Here is a 17185-nt window from a genome sequence, read left to right as displayed (position 1 = left end):
ATATAGGTTCAGCTCCTCCTGCTCAAAGGGCCCTAGTGCATGCTAGTGTATGTATGTATGTATATACCCTGGATTGACGTGGAGTCGGGGCATTCCTTGGTATATCGTTGGTTCGTGCGACTAGCATGCACTAGGGCCCTTTGAGCAGGAGGAGCTGAACCTATATAGATCGTGGGTGCCTTTAGGACGGTTAGAGTTACACAATCTAGGATAATGTTTTAAACCTCATGCTAAGCCTTGTTCCCTATCCTGACATATTATATATATAGATATATACACACACATTTTTTTGGAATGATTTTGGACTAATTTGATCATGGAATTATTTTATCCCTTCCCTGAGTTACATATTAGCGCTCACCCCACTAACCGTTCCTGGATGTTATATCACCATGAAATGCAGGGTCTGAAGACACTTTTGTTTCCTTGTGAAGTGGTAGTTGTTTCTGGATTGTCCGCGAATCAGCTTTGAAGTGGTGAGCTTTCATGGTCTTATCTTTACTTATGTCTTAGACTATTTTGGTGGGTTTTTGGCTATGGTCGGGAGCATGTCCCAACTTTAGTTGATGTTTGGATTTTTAGAGGCTTTTTGTGGACAAAAAAGTATCGATGGATTGTGTAATGAATTCTTAGATCCCTCTTGTTATTGATTTCTCTATCTTGTTATATGTTCAGAATTCAGTTCTATCTTGTTATATGTTTGGAACTCATCTTCTACTAGTTGTATTATGTTTTGGTTGGCTAGGCTAATGGGGGTGGTCTCCGGTCCTTGACGGACTTGAGATACCCGTCACAACTAGGCCCTCATTCGGGTCTTAACATAATTAGAGTTTGATCTTTTGGTCAAGGTAGAGCGCAATAAAGATGACACTATTGGTGACTTGAAGAAGCTGGTTGTTGCACAGATTACAACAAAAATAGGTAACATTTTGATTCTTAGAATTTTGTGACAATTTGATGTTCTTTTGGAGCTAATTAGGGAGTTTAATCTGATAGGTTGATTTTATAATGTTGTGTTTGTTTTTTGGGGGGTTAAGAAAAATCTGTATTTTTTCCAACAATAACTTCAAACACATGTTCAAATTAACATATGAACAATTAAAATGAAGTTTAAACTCTGTGTTTCCTACTTTGAACTTTTAACAATAAGTTCAACCCAACTTATGAACACTAAAAAATAAAGTTAAAACTATTCTCTTGAAAATAAAAAAAAATAAATGTTAAAAACTTCAACACAAGTTCAACCAACTTATGAACTATCAAAATGAAGTTTCAAGAACTTCAAACACAAGTTCAAACAATTGAAAATCTATCAGTATGAAGTTCAAACTGTTTTCTAGAAAAACTGTAAAACCAACTTTAAGGAAAAAAAAAAACAGAAATATTCAAGTCCACCGAATTCATGATGTGTCCTTAAGAAAATTATTCTTTTCAAGTACACGAGGTTATGGAATATATCCTGTCAGGATAAAATGAATCACTTCTACAAAATAGCGATACCTCAAATTCTGTCAAACTATGAACGCACTAAGCGATAGCAAATTACACTAGAGTTTTTCAAGAAAGAAGAGTATTTTTTCTTGAAAATTTCGTATTTCTATACCTGAGGAAAAAATCAGGTATTTATAGTCATCATGATGTTGCTTCCTGAAGAGAAACAATTGTTCAGAAAGGTGCACCCCTTCACAAAGTTGCAACTCTTCCGAAAAGTCGCAACCCATTGGAAAGGTCATAACCATCCAAACAAAAAAAGTGCCTATTTAAATTGTCCTTTCTATTGGTGTCTTTTTGAAAGAACACCTAACACCTATTCATTTACATTAGCACCTCTTAAAAAAGCCAATAGTGTTATAGTTCAAAACACAACATCATATATGTAGTAGCGATGTCATTAGAGAGCACGAACATGATCAGCCATATTGCCAAGCCTGGCTGCCAAACAAAATGCTGGAACTTGATTGTTACTTACCCGTTTGGTATAGGTACAGATACTGGTTGCTCTATAGACTCTATATTTAACATCTGTGTCATCTGATCATCCTATCGCCTATCTCAACTCTAGAGCCTCGAATGTTGTCAATATATCAACTAAAGCCTTGTAGGTCATCGACATATCAACTAGCCAAATACAAGTTAGAAAATCTTAGCAAGAAACTGCTATGAACTAAATGGGAAATTATCTAGCCAAGAGATTATGTTTATTAATGCGGGAGTGTTTTTTTTCACGTTATCTGAGAATTATTAATAGGTTGACTCTCTTAGGATATGATGATATAGCTATGGGTTTGGCTTCTCAATATGAAGGGTGTAATTTCAGCACTGAGTGTGTGACTTTGTGTTCAAGAGCAAAGGACGTGAGCCGTGATGGGGCTTGTTCCGGGATTGGTTGTTGCCAAGTAGTCATCCCTAGAGGTTTAATGACTTTTTCGGGCATTGTGAGTAGTGGGGCAAACCACACGAAAGTCTGGTCCTTTAACCCTTGTGGCTATGCTTTCCCTTGGCGAACAGGAAAAGTTCAAATGGAGAGGTGCATCAGACTTCGTGGACACTAACTTTGTGAGCAAAATAGTGAATGCATTCAGAATTAATGCTATATTTGTGAAGATTCAACAATTTTTATATATTTATTGTTTGACATGATATGCTCAATTCATACTACATAGCCCAAACAACGGTAAAAGGCAAATTTTTTAATTAACAACAACCTCGACTTTATTTATTGATATAGTTTAAGCGTAATTTACCCACTTTGAAGGAACACTAAGTGGAAGAGAAATACAAAGATCAACTAGATAAGGCTAAATACGGAGATCAACTTTGAATATCCTTTTCAAATCTATACAACTGATTCATTATTTGTATAATTAGACACATTTTTGCATTAAGAACTCATATGGTGTAAAGGTTTTGATTGTGAAAAATGAGACCATGTTAAGCTTCAAGCGTTCTGTTCTTTGTGTATATTTTCTGTTCAAGCATTAATATGATGTTTGATCAAAGAGTTATATTTTTTAGTTTTTATTTTGTTATATTGGGGGGTCATGGAAGGAGAAAAGTGGACGGGTGAGGAATGGAAATTGAACTCACACATGTTGTGTGAATTTATATCATTAGTTTTGGTCCAGACTCTATATTTGTGTTAGAATATATCAACTTAAAGTTTGAATACATCTGTGGATACTACTCTACTTGATTATAAGCCTTGGTGGTTATTTATAATATGATAATATGCATTTTAACTCGAGCTTTAAAGTTTGTGGAATATTTCATAGACGTCTAAAGTTTTATTTTTATCCAATTAGTTCTGTAGTTTGGATAATGATGATTGGTTAGTTACTTGAGATAATTACTTTATGAATGACTAATTTGTACATTAATATTTTTTATAACGTCAATATATAGAATTTTAAACCCATTTTTAACTACATAATAGTTTGTCCTACCGTTCTCAAAAATGCCATTTGAAGGGTCACATATAGAAGTGGTGAGAGCAGCTCCATTGAAAATTAACATGCCAAATGTAATAAAGTTTGTTGGAACTGAAAATTGGTGCAGATGAATTCTCTTATACTTTTCCGTTAATCCTTGTTTTAACTAGGTTATATATGAATACTAGTGAGGAAAAGCCTGTACGATGCACGAGCCCATTATATGAAACTTTTTATGCATCGTGTGGTATTGATGAAATCTTGAGAGTAAAATAAAAATTTTTTTAGCTGTAAATTTTTAATATGTTTTTAAAATAATCTAAATTGTTAATTATTATAATTTATAATACTTTTCATATTTGTCATTTTTAAATGTATAAATTACTTTCTCCGTCTCATTTTACCCGTCCCAAATTGGCTAAGTTGATGTCCCATTTTACTTATCAAGATAAGACAAACTTTTTTTTCCATGTTTTATCCTTTGCATTAATTACATTTTCTTTAAATTAAAATGTAAATATAATTTAATAGGGGTACTTTGGTAAACTAGTCATGTTATTTATTATTTTTCTTAATTGTTGTGTCATCTCAATTTGAAACAAGTAAAATGGGACGGAGGGAGTATTTGGAAGAGACTTAAATTATTGGAAATACCTTTTCAATTAACTCTGATGCATAGGTTTGTTTCTTTTTAAAATATTAGTACAATAAAGACCGGAGTAATTTATTTCATATTACAAATTAACTTTAATTTATTAGATCACAAAATTACAATTAACCACATCATCTAATTATATATACTCATTTCTTAAAATTAAGTCTGTCAAGTGGATGGGGCTGATTCGGCCCTACCCGATCCACTTAAAGACCTAGCTCGATTTGACCCGGCACGGTAAATCCTAGGGCTTTAGAGTTTCGGGTCCCGGACCGATTATTTTTTAAATTTGGGACCGGATAATAATCGGCCCGAACCAAGCCCGGTTCAAGCCCGCCGGTTAATCGGGCCGAAATCTATTTTTTTTTATTTTTTTTATTTTTAGGTTTTGGGCCAAACTAGCCGTTGGCCCAACGGTTATACAACCGTTTTTGGGTCCAAACAGCTAGTTTGAGTCCATTTCTTAAAAAAAAAAAATGCTTTAAAAAATATTTTTTAATCCCAAAAAAAAATCTATAAATACCCTACACCTTCAAATCATTTTTTACACAATTTTTCACTCTCTCAAATCTCATTCTCTCTCAAATCTCAATTCTCAATTCTCAAATATTCAATATATTTAATTTCTTAAAGTGTTCACTTTAATTTTTTAATTTTGTGTTTACGAAGTACGAGCAGAAGTTTCTAAAGTCGCAACCTTCGGATACTTTCAAAATTTAGTATTGTCGTTCCATCTCTTACGTTTAATTTTTATTTATTGTATTAATTGTTTAATATTTAATTTTATTATATTTGTGTATTTTGAGTTTTTTTAGTTTAATTTAATTTATACTATGGATAAATTAAGAAACTTCGCTACTAAAGGTGTTAAAATTTTTTGTTCCGTAAGCGATAGTGGTAGTAAAAAATGAATTAATAGCGGTAGAGGTAGTTCAAGTAGTAGATATACCCGTGTGCCTTCGCCCTCGGTACCGCTTGGTACACCTTTTGAGGAAGAAATTGGTATAGGTGCTCGCGATATGGATTATGTAGAAGCTCAGAAAAATTACGGTATAGAAGAAGAAAATGAAGTAGATGCGGTTAATTTAGACGAAGATAATGAAAATATTGGTGGGACACCCGCAGTAGAAAATGCTAACGTTAGATCTAAATCGGTTAATCTCCCTCTCCGTCCTCCCTGTGCTGCAAGACCTCGTAAAACAACTAGTGTTGCATTGCAATTTTTTGAACGTATATCTGATACTAAGGTGCAATGCAATATTTGTCAACAAATATATAAGCATAGAAGCGGAGGCAAGCAAGGGGGTACGGGTACGTTAATGAGACATATAAGTAATGCTCACAAAAGAGAGTTAAATATTGCACGAGGTGGTGGGGATGTTGGTGGACCAACGTAAACTAGAATGGACCCAGCAACCGGTCAGGTAACGAAGAAGTATAATAAATTGAGGGACCGGGAAGAAATAGCCAAAATGGTAGTTGTGAGTTGTTTGTCTTTTAGTTTTCCTTCTTCTGATGCCTTTATTCATTAAATACAAACAATTTATAATCCTATGTTTAACGGTATTCCCAGAAGTACTTGTTGATCTAATATTTTTTTATTTCATTCACAATATTGTTTTTATTTATCAACATTGTTAAAAAAATATTCAATGTAGATTGTCCTTAACTTCTGATCTTGATCGTGCTGTAAATAAAAATGATTATTTAACCATTACTTGTCAGTGGATGGATAGTAATTTTGTGATGCAAAAATGTATTCTTGCTTTTTTATATGATGAAGATCGTAAACATACTGGAGATTTTATTGCTGATTATATTATTAAAGTTACCGGATATTATGGTATCGAAAATAAAATTTTATGTATTGTTTTTGATAAAGCTTCTAACAACAAGACTGCTATAAAAAATAAAATCTACGTTATTCCGTCGTTGCCTGAAATTTTTCATATTAAGTGTGCATGTCATATATATAATTTAATTGTAAAAGATGGTCTTGAGTTTTTTGAACTTTATATTGAAAAAATTCACCTTGTTGTTGGTTTTATTCAAGGAAATAATCGTAGATCGAGAATTAGAGAATTTAAAGTTAAATGTCAAGAAAATGGACCTGCACTAATATTGATGCCTGAGGAAATTGATATTAGATGAAATTCTACGTATGATTTTTAAAAACTTGTTATAAATATAGAATTCCTATTACACTAGCTTTTAACCAACATTGTGGTTCATTTGTTGATTCTGCTGATTGCATGCTACATGATTCTGATTGGGTTATGATTAAAGATCTTGTTAAGTTTTTAGAAAAATTTTATGCTGCTACGGCTGAATTTTCTAGTGCTTATTATCCTACTGTTTGTAATATTTTGACATATATAACCGATATTTCTGGTTTGCTCAAAGAATATAAAAATAAAGAAGATTATAAAGAAGCCGTTGGTGCCATGTTTACTAAATTTGAAAAATATTTTTTTTCGATTCCCCCTATTTACTTGGTTGGTGCTATGTTAAATCCGTGCATGAAATATAATAATATGTGCCACTTTAGTACTATTATTTATACTAACTTAAAAATAAATATTAACCATGATTCTGAACAAGTACAACCTGATTTGTGAACGGCTATGAATGATGCAAAGGATTACATAGAAAAATTATATAATCACTATGCTGGTTTATTTGATTTAGCCGTACCTACAAATATCACTCTAACTGTCGCTTCTCATCCTCCCGAGAAGCCATCATCTTCTAAAAGGCCAGCACATAGTGGTTTTCCTGATTCTTTTTATGATTTAACTCGTTGGAACAGTATTGATAAGAGAGCTTGCACATCAACTTATCGGGAAGAGCTGAAATATTATCTTCAATCGGCGCCAGAGGATCACAAACGACGGATCAACACGTTGGATAGGTGGAGGAGTAATGAAACACAATATCCTGTGCTTTCAAGATTAGCTAGAGATATCTTGAACGTTCCAATGTCAACTGTTGCATCAGAGCGTGCCTTTAGTCAGGGACGACAGCAGCTTGGAGACAACCGACACTCATTGGAAAGCAATGCAATGAATGTTCTAGTTTACCTCAGAGATTGGATTAGAGCGGAAAGAAGAAACCAAGGAATGGAACCGGAGTTGAGCGACGAGCTGAAACTTGAAGAAATTATGTCTTTACGGAAGAACTCAGCAGAATCAAGTCCAATGCATGATTTTGCCCCCGTTGATTTCAACTATCCTATGCAAGTTTCCGTTACTATTAACATGCATGAGTTGGAAAAAATTATGCATAATTTATAGATTTTTCATTCATGTAAATTATAAATTTTGGATCATTTTGCAATCAATAAAATTCTCCAAATTCATTCACTCCTTAGTCCTTACTTTTTGTATTTTTTCATTTAATGATTTAAAATTTTAAATTGAATTTCTAATTTTCTACTTTAAATTAAAAACTTACTTCTAATATATTATTAATTTACTACCAAGTATTATTAATTTATTATATTAAGTAACATATTTTTTGTATATTTGTGTATATATCTTCTATAGATGTGTATATTTAACGTGTACATGTGTATATGTTTTATAAATTAGTATATATATATAATGTATATATATATTGTAGTATATTTTATTAGTAGTAGTATATATACATTGAATGGTGTGTATACATGTGTATATATTTTATAAATTAATATATAACTATATCTATATATATTGTAATGTATATATATTGTAGTATATTTAATTTAAAGTATTACATATACATAGGTGTATATATGTGAATATATCTTCTATAGACGTGTATATTTAACGTATACATGTGTATATATTTTATAAATTAGTATATAACTATATCTTTATATATTGTAATGTATATATATATTGTAGTATATTTTATTATTAGTAGTATATATACATTGAATGGTGCGTATACATGTGTATATATCTTCTATAGATGTGTATATTTAACGTATACATGTGTATATATTTTATAAATTAGTATATAACTGTATATATATATATATATATATATATATATATATATATATATATTGTAATGTATACATATTCTGGTATATTTAATTTAAAGTATTAAATATACATAGAATAGAGTGTATATATGTGAATATATCTTCTATAGACGTGTATATTTAACGTATACATGTGTATATGTTTTATAAATTAGTATACAACTATATCTATATATATTGTAATATATATATATATATATATATATATATATATATTGTAATGTATATATACTGTAATATTTTTTATTAGTAGTAGTATATATACATTGAATGATGCGTATACATGCGTATATATCTTCTATAGATGTGTATATTTAACGTATATATGTGTATATATTTTATAAATTAGATATAACTATATATATATATATATATATATATATATATATATATATATATATATACATATATTGTAATGTATATATACTGTAATATATTTTATTAGTAGTAGTATATATACATTGAATGGTGCGTATACATGTGTATATATCTTCTATAGACGTGTATATTTAATGTATACATGTGTATATGTTTTATGAATTAGTATAGATGTGTATGTTTAACGTATACATGTGTATATGTTTTATAAATTAGTATATAACTATATATATATATATATATATATATATATATTATAGTATATTTTATTTAAACTTTAAAGTAGTACATATATATAGGATGGTGCGTATATATGTGTAATTGTGTATGTGTGTATATTTTTAAAATTCTAATGTAGTATATACTATATATATAGTGTATATATATTGTTTAACGTATTTATAATGTATATAGGTGAGTATATATAATGTATATTGAAATTTTTTATTTTTTTTTATATTTTTGACTGAATTTGACTGATTTTTTAATCGGATTTAGGTGGGTTTGACCGGATTGGGTTAATTGGGCCGAATTAGGGTTGTTTTTAATTTTTTTATTGTTGAGCCTGACCCAATCCGATCCACTTAGACTCAACCCGAACCCAACCTGACCCACAAACCGTTAAATGACACGGGCCAATTCCAGATTGGCACGGCCCGACCCACATGACAGTCTTACTTAAAATTATCGCAGTAATAAGTGGACTTGTGTCCATCGCTCTATCTAGTATCTCAAGACTCAAAGTTGACACCAATTTTGATCTCTAATTTTGTTAAAGAAAAAAAAGAAGCAAAGAATAAAATGGTGTGAACATGCTTCAATGGTTGAAGTTGAGCCCTTTTGGATGTAATTAACATTGAGAAAAGACAAAGTAAATACCTAATAGATGGAGGAAAAAAAAGGTCACAACGCATAAAATTACGATCGGCCACGTATAGCATAAAAAATGCATTGTACCTTTTGAAGGAGTGATGCATGATGACATAGACAAAAGGGCAATTTAGTCAGTTGGACTTTAAATTTATACAGTAGCTGAAGTGTAATTCCTTTTTAGACAATCATATTGCTTAATATAATGAAATTACCCTTTAAATCCGTTTAAATAACATAAATACCATAATTACACTTTCTCCCATTTTTTAATTATTTTACTCTCTCTCCCTATTAATATACATAATATAATATATACATAACATTTTGTGTATATCTTGAAAATTTTGTAATATGTTTAGAGAGTTGAGATTTTTTGTAATATTGAAAACATAAGTTGTATACTTATATAATTTTTAGTTCAAATCCTAAGCAATCACGTTGACGCGATGCTGCCTGCTTAGACCCAACTCCCTCTTATATAATAAGGTAAAGCAAAATTACTATAAAAATATTTGTGATTTTTTTTTAAAGTGAGTCTCATATTAGGCGTCAAGTTAACTAAAAACATCAAGAACTAATTATTATTTTATGTCTGTTTTATCATTTTTATTAAATATTATTAATTTCTTAATACTTATATAAATTATAATAATTAATTAGGGGTGATATAATAAAATTATGATTGAAGCAGCTGAAATAGACATATCAAAATGTCTATTTTGCTTATTTTTATTAAATATTATTAATTTTCAATTACTCAAAAATTATTTTAAATCACATGAAAGATAAAAATTATGATAAAAGAACCTTAATTTAAATAATAAAATTTATTTAATTTAAGATATCTAATTATCATTTATATGAATTATCATCTCATAAAATTACTTAAATATATTAAATTTAAATAATTTAAAGAAATATATGAAAATTCTAGGGGCCACAGTCTATGTCCTTAGGGGCATGACTTGTAAGGACATGATTTGCAACTAAGTAGAATAGAGTGTATTTTTTTAAGGCTTTTGATAAAGTAGTTCAAACAATACAACATAGGACACAATTCTTAAAGCAAATTAATTCTTCAATGGCCTAAATACCTTCAGAATTTTTTTAAATGCTTGAAAACACTAATTAACCTATCTTATAAGTATGATTAAATTTGATTTTAAAATTTTATATTTCATATTTACATCATAATTCTTTATTTTATTTATAACTATATATTATTTATTTATTTTCACTCATTTTTTAAATAAATGTGAAAATATTATTGATGATGATGATCAAAGAATATATATTTTTTTATTTTTTATTATTAATGATAACAAATAACAGATGAATCATGTTACAAGATTAAATGATATTTTGATAACACTTGTAATTTTATTTTCAAATATTTAATTTTAAATAAATAATTAATAAAAAATGACATATTTGTTACCAAATAGTGTACATATGTGAATATGATGATTGCTTATTCTTAGTAAATTTTGACACAGTAAAAATGTATCCAAAAATAAAGATAACAAATAATAGATAGAACCTTATTTTATGAAATTTAATTTAAGCAATAATTTTTATATTCATTTTTGTTTGATGTTTTAAGTAATATTTAAATTATTTAAGTAATATATCATTATTTAATATTTTTAAATGTATATGTATATAAATATTGATTGAAAATCTTGGAGTACGTACTTTTTAATTAAATAAAAATAAATTTTTAATTAAAAATACTATAATAGTTATTTAAATAAATTTTCTCTATAAATTAATTTTAGTAGTAAAGTCTATTGATACATGCCATTTTTAGTCATTTATCTCAAAAAAATATTTCTTCAAAAAGATTATCCAAACACAATTTGTTTATCAAAATCACTTTTCAAATGAATTTATCAAAAACACTTTTCTAAAAAGTTATTTTATAAAAATACTTTTAAAATAAATAATTATGTAATAGCAATTCCAAACAAGCTCTTAGATATAATAAAATCTAGAATCAGTCAACATATAAATAAAGTGTCAAAATCATTTCCCCTCCCTAACTTTGCCTTAAAAATCAAACTCCCCCCTCAACTTTAAACAATAATCATACTCCCCTTTTATCCTAATTGACTTTTTAAAATTCCTATTTTACCCTTTATCATCAATTTTTTTTCATTTTTTTAACTTCTTTAAAATCATCATATTTTCATTTAAAAAAAAAAATCATACAACAAATTTTTCATAAAAACATAAACATTATTCATATAACAAAATTTTCATAAAAACATAAACATTATCTTCTAGAAAAAAAGTAAGAAATATATAAGCTAATGATGATCTTTATGAAGTAAATTAGCATAATAAGAAAATTAGTTTTATTAATAATAATCAAAGCTATAATATTTATTTTAACAAGTGAAAATAATAAGTACTACTAATTTTATAAACATATTTCAATGCAAAAAATACAAACAATAAATGAAAGAGATAAACCTCTAGTACCATCCCGAACTATGGTCAAAGTTGTTACAACACACTCCAACTTTACAGGGGTCCTATTATCCCATGAACTCAAATTTAACGTATTTTAATCATTTTTTTGTGTTAATGTGACACCTTTATTACATAAAATGAAGCTCATATCAAAGGTGTCACGCCATCTAAAACGATTGACAAAATGCATCATGTTAGCTAAAAAGATTAACAAAAATACGCTAAAATTTAGTTTAGGGGGTAATAGGACCCCTGTGAAGTTGACGTGTGTCGTAGCAAATTTGGTCATAGTTCGGGGATACTAGATGTTTTTCTCGAATAAAAATAAGGTCAAATTTTAAAGATTATATTTATTTATATAAATTATAAATATGTAATACTCTATTAATGACAATCACAACTTATTTATTGATATAGACAATAGATAATATCGTTTTTTATCACTTAATCCTCATGCTAAAAATAAATGTTTTAGTTTATCTGCTCAATTGTGAAATCCAGAGAATTGTATTATGTTTTTTTTCTACCTTTTAGTGTTAAATAACTATATAAAGTAACAGTATAGACAAATTTAAAGTTTCAAATTATCTTTAATAAGGTTAATTTAGCAAAATATACCTCTAAGTAAAATTTTCTTAAAGATTGTGTTATATCAACAAAAAGTTAAGTAATACGAAACGAATTTAGTAAGAGAGTGATAAAACACGAAAATATACGCACATCTGTGTACATACATATGTATGTATACACACTTAGTGGTGGGTTGTTTGGAAACAAGTTATTCTGGGATTAGTTATTTCAAAATAAGTTGTACTAACATGTATGTGTGATAATCTCATCACCGTGGTATAAATGGTGTGATAAATAATTTTGAGACTATCTAATACATCTAATTAAACGTAGGATAAATAATCATGAACTTTATTTCTGAATTATTATAATTATACTTCACACCAAACGACTCTTTAATACATATAATACTAAAATAACGATTTTAAAAAATAATATTAAAATTTGTGATAAATTTATAAAACGTATTAATTTACGTATAAAGTTAACAAACTTACATAAAATGTTACAAATATCCATGTTAAAAAAATATTCATTACATATAATATAAAAAGATATTACATAAATATAAAATTAAAATTATAAGGACAAAATGGACATTGTATGAAATAAAGGGAGAAGTAAGATTATTATTCAATATTGAGGGAGTAGCTTGATTTTTTAATCAGTTGGGGGTGAAAATAATTTTCACTCTATAAATAAATGAAAAAAATATGGAGAAAAATGATCACGTGACTTGTTAACGGTGGAGAAATGATCTTGAGAACTGACAAGTAGTAAGCGATCAGTTAGATGTTAATTGTAATTTTCAAGTCAAACGACGTGATTTGATCGAACTTTAATATGTATTTTCTTATGCTAATATGAAAACGGTTACAATTTTAAAATTTTTGGTGTAGTTTTCAAATATAAACATTTTAAATTTACTAAAATATTAAATAAAAAATATAAAAATTAATATTTGATTGAACTATATTTTTGTTTAGATTAGTGGAAAGATTTACTCTGAAATCTTAGATTGATTTATACTTATATGAAGTAAGAATGAAAGGATTCACTTGGTCCTCGAATGGTTCTTTCAAACACAAAGGAGTTTATGGTTCTCATATGATTAGTCAGGAATAATTCAATGGAGTTCATAAATTTACTTAGCTGGCTAATCAATAAAGAATTTTTATCTTTAAAATTTTGTTGAAAAGAGCATAATTTACTTCAATTTAATGTCAAAAATTAATTAAATTGACTTTTATAAGATGAACGTGATAAAATAAAAATAAAAAAAAAAATGTAATTTTTTTGTCTCCGAGAAAATTGGATTGCTATATTATTTGCACTAAGGAAGTAAAAACTTCACGGGCTATCTTATTTGGGCATTCTTATTAACTAATTTTTATTTACTTTTTTAAAGGTTTTGGAATAATTTTATAGATAATTTTTTTTATCGAATATTCAGACAAAAATAACTAAGTTTAGTTATATATGGCTGAAATTCAATTAAAATTAAAATTGCTAAATTTTAATTATATGAAATTTCAAACGGTGCATATAATAAGTTGTTTCAAAGTGCATAGGCATGCAAACTTTTAGGCTATGCCTTTAACCTTTAAAGACTCTTTGGATTCTTTTTTTGATTAGAGAGATATTTAGAAGTTGATAAAATAATTTGTGGAACTTCAGGGCCACTGTTTTTCTGAATAGATTTTACTGACGATTCTCTTTTTTATTTTTAACTAGTTTAGGTGTACGCGTTTTGCGTGTGTATCTCACTTTAATTTGGTTAAACATTACACTAAATGGGATATTTGTCTAAATAATGAAGATGAATATAATAATTAAATTTAATATCTTTTGAGTATGTAAAGATGGAGAATTTACTTATCAAACCTAACATTTATCAAAAAATATTTTTAAAAGTCGATTGACATTCATTTACCATTTGTAAATTGCAATAAAACTATACAATGATAAAGATATCAAAATAATACAATTAAATCTAATCTTTACACACAATTTTTTTTTCACAGTCGTCCAACACTCATCTACCACCTGTAAACAATAACAAAATAATAAGATAATAGAGATATCAAAATAATACAATTAAACCTAACCTTTACATAAAAAAAATCCTCAAAGCCGACCAACATTTATCTATCACCTGTAAACTGCAACAAAAATAATACGATAAAAGTGATATAAAAATAATACAATTAAACTTAAATTTTACACAGAAAAATTTCTCAAAGTCGATCAAAATTCATCTACGAACTGTAAACTACCACAAAATAACAAACTAATAGAGATATTATGGTAATACAATTAAACTTAACTTTTACCTAAAAGAAATTTCAAAGCCGACCCACATTCATTTAGCATCTGTAAATTAAAATAAAACAATAAGATAATAAAAATATCAAAACAATACAATTAAACCTAACCTTTACACAAGAAATTCTTCAAAACCAATCGAAATTCATCTACGACCTGTAAACTATAAAAAAAATAATACAATAATGATCACAAAACTTCGATTTTGATCCAACTAATTCTTGCCTGAGCGAAAACTTTGATCCTAAAGAATGATTTTGAATGAAAACAAAGAAGATTATATATATATATATATATACTCACATGTTGAATTCTATTATGCTGACAAAAATAGTGAATAAGTTGAGGGTTAGAAAATCAAGCATCCACCTATCCAGACATGCAATCGAATCAAGTTAGATGAGCATCAATTATATTCTCTCAACATGCAAACCGGTTTGTTCTTTAGTTTAACATACATCTCAATATTTATAGAAGTATTTAAGTTAGATGGGCATCAGTTATATTCTCTCAACAGACAAATCGGTTTGTTCTTTAGTTTAACATACATCTCAATATTTATAGAAGTATTTCCTTAATTAATAGAGTCTTATTTTAGGAGTATTTTTAAAATTGAACAATAGAAAGGAAAATATTAATTAATTTTCCTATCATATATTTTAGGAATTCCATATATTTTAGGAAGTCTAGTCGAAAGGAAAATATTAATTAATTTTTCTACCATATATTTTAGGAGTCCCGTATATTTTAGAAAGTTTAGTTAACATAATAAAAATAATTAAATAATAAATTTTAAAAAATAGTAAAAAACAGTTTTGTTTAAAGAGAGTTTTTTAATGAAGTACAAAAAATTTAAATATGAAGTGGAGGAAGAAGCACTAACAAAAAGTAAGGAGTTTTATTTTTTCTAAATAAGATGTACGAATCATATATATTAAAAATAATTTTATCATATATACGATTTGAATTTATTATTTGGTTCTAAATTATTATTATAATAATTTAGTTATGGAAGGAATTGGTTTGAGTCCGTAATTTAATTTTTGTATTCTTAATATTGGCACATAAAAATATTGTTAGATATGGTCCTATATATTATTAATATACAACGAATTCAATGGTTCACTTTTATTTTTATTTTTTTTTAAAAAAGAATACCATATTTTTCCTTTATTTTTTACTATTTTTTAGGAAAATAAATTTGAGTTACCATAGATTTTTTTTCCTCGTAGGAACCTTATACTAATCTTATTTTTTAATCAAACAAATAATTAATTAATAATTTTAAAAAATAGAAAGAAAAATATTAATTAATTTTTCTATCATATATTTTAAAAGTTCCATATATTTTAGAAAGTCTAGTAGAAAGAAAAATATTAATTAATTCTCCTATCATATATTTTAAGAGTCCCATATATTTTAGGAAGTCTAATTAATATAATAAAAATAATTAAATAATAAATTTAATTAATATGATAAAAATAATTAAATAATAAATTTTAAAAAATATTAAAAAGACAGTATTATCTAAAGAAAATTTTTAAATGAAGGATAAAACGTTTAAATCACGTTTATAAATATTTTTACACTTTCAATATATTATTATAGATATAGATACTCTTTTCTTGCTCATCACACCAAGTATTATTGAGTAATCAAATAAGTCCACCAACATTGACCCCTTCTCTCACATTTTAAATCATAAATATCACCCTTGCAAAGTCCCCTCCTGAAAAATCGCACAACAAATTTTGATATTTTTAATTTTGTTCTCATTTTTACATAAACTTTCTAGAAAAGAACAACAAAAAAAAAAAGATGGATGAAACAACTAGAAAATCAGAAGAGGAAAAAAGCCAAAACAAATTCACTGAAATAACTCTAAGGTGAATTGAATTGTCAGATGTGGATGATTTCATGGAGTGGGCAGCAGATGAAAAAGTCAGCCAATTTTGTACATGGGATACTTACACTTGCAAAGACCAAGCTTTGGATTTCATAAAAAATATTGCTATTCCCCATCCATGGTTAAGAGTTATTTGTATTAACAAGAAAGCAATTGGGACAGTTTCTGTAACACCAAATTCTGGTTGTTTTGATAGTTGTAGAGCAGAGCTTGGTTATGTATTGGCTTACAAGTATTGGGGTAAAGGGATTGTCACAAAAGCAGTGAAAATTGTTGTGTCAAATATATTTCAAGAATGGCCAAATCTTGAGAGACTTGAGGCTTTGGTTGATATAGATAACAAAGGATCACAAAGGGTATTGGAAAAAGCTGGATTCTTGAAAGGTGTATATTGAGAAAATTCAAGAACATAAAGGGAAGATCAAGAGATGAGGTCGTATTTAGCTTTCTGTCTACAGATGCTCTTCAAGAGTAGTCTAGTATATTTGAGTGTTTCATTGGAAATTTAGAATTCAGACAATCATCAAATTGAATCATTGATGAAT

The 17185-nt window shown here is 27.6% G+C and overlaps 1 pseudogene; it reads left to right on the top strand.

The window, feature by feature from the left end:
* Positions 1 to 16388: 16388 nt before the first annotated feature.
* Positions 16389 to 17185, top strand: LOC107873084 (annotated as a pseudogene).

This window comes from Capsicum annuum, chromosome 6 (genome assembly GCF_002878395.1).
Source record: "Capsicum annuum cultivar UCD-10X-F1 chromosome 6, UCD10Xv1.1, whole genome shotgun sequence".
Classification (NCBI taxonomy): Eukaryota; Viridiplantae; Streptophyta; class Magnoliopsida; order Solanales; family Solanaceae; genus Capsicum; species Capsicum annuum.
Note: the sequence above shows the minus strand (reverse complement) of the source record. Positions and strands in the feature narration are given on the sequence as shown.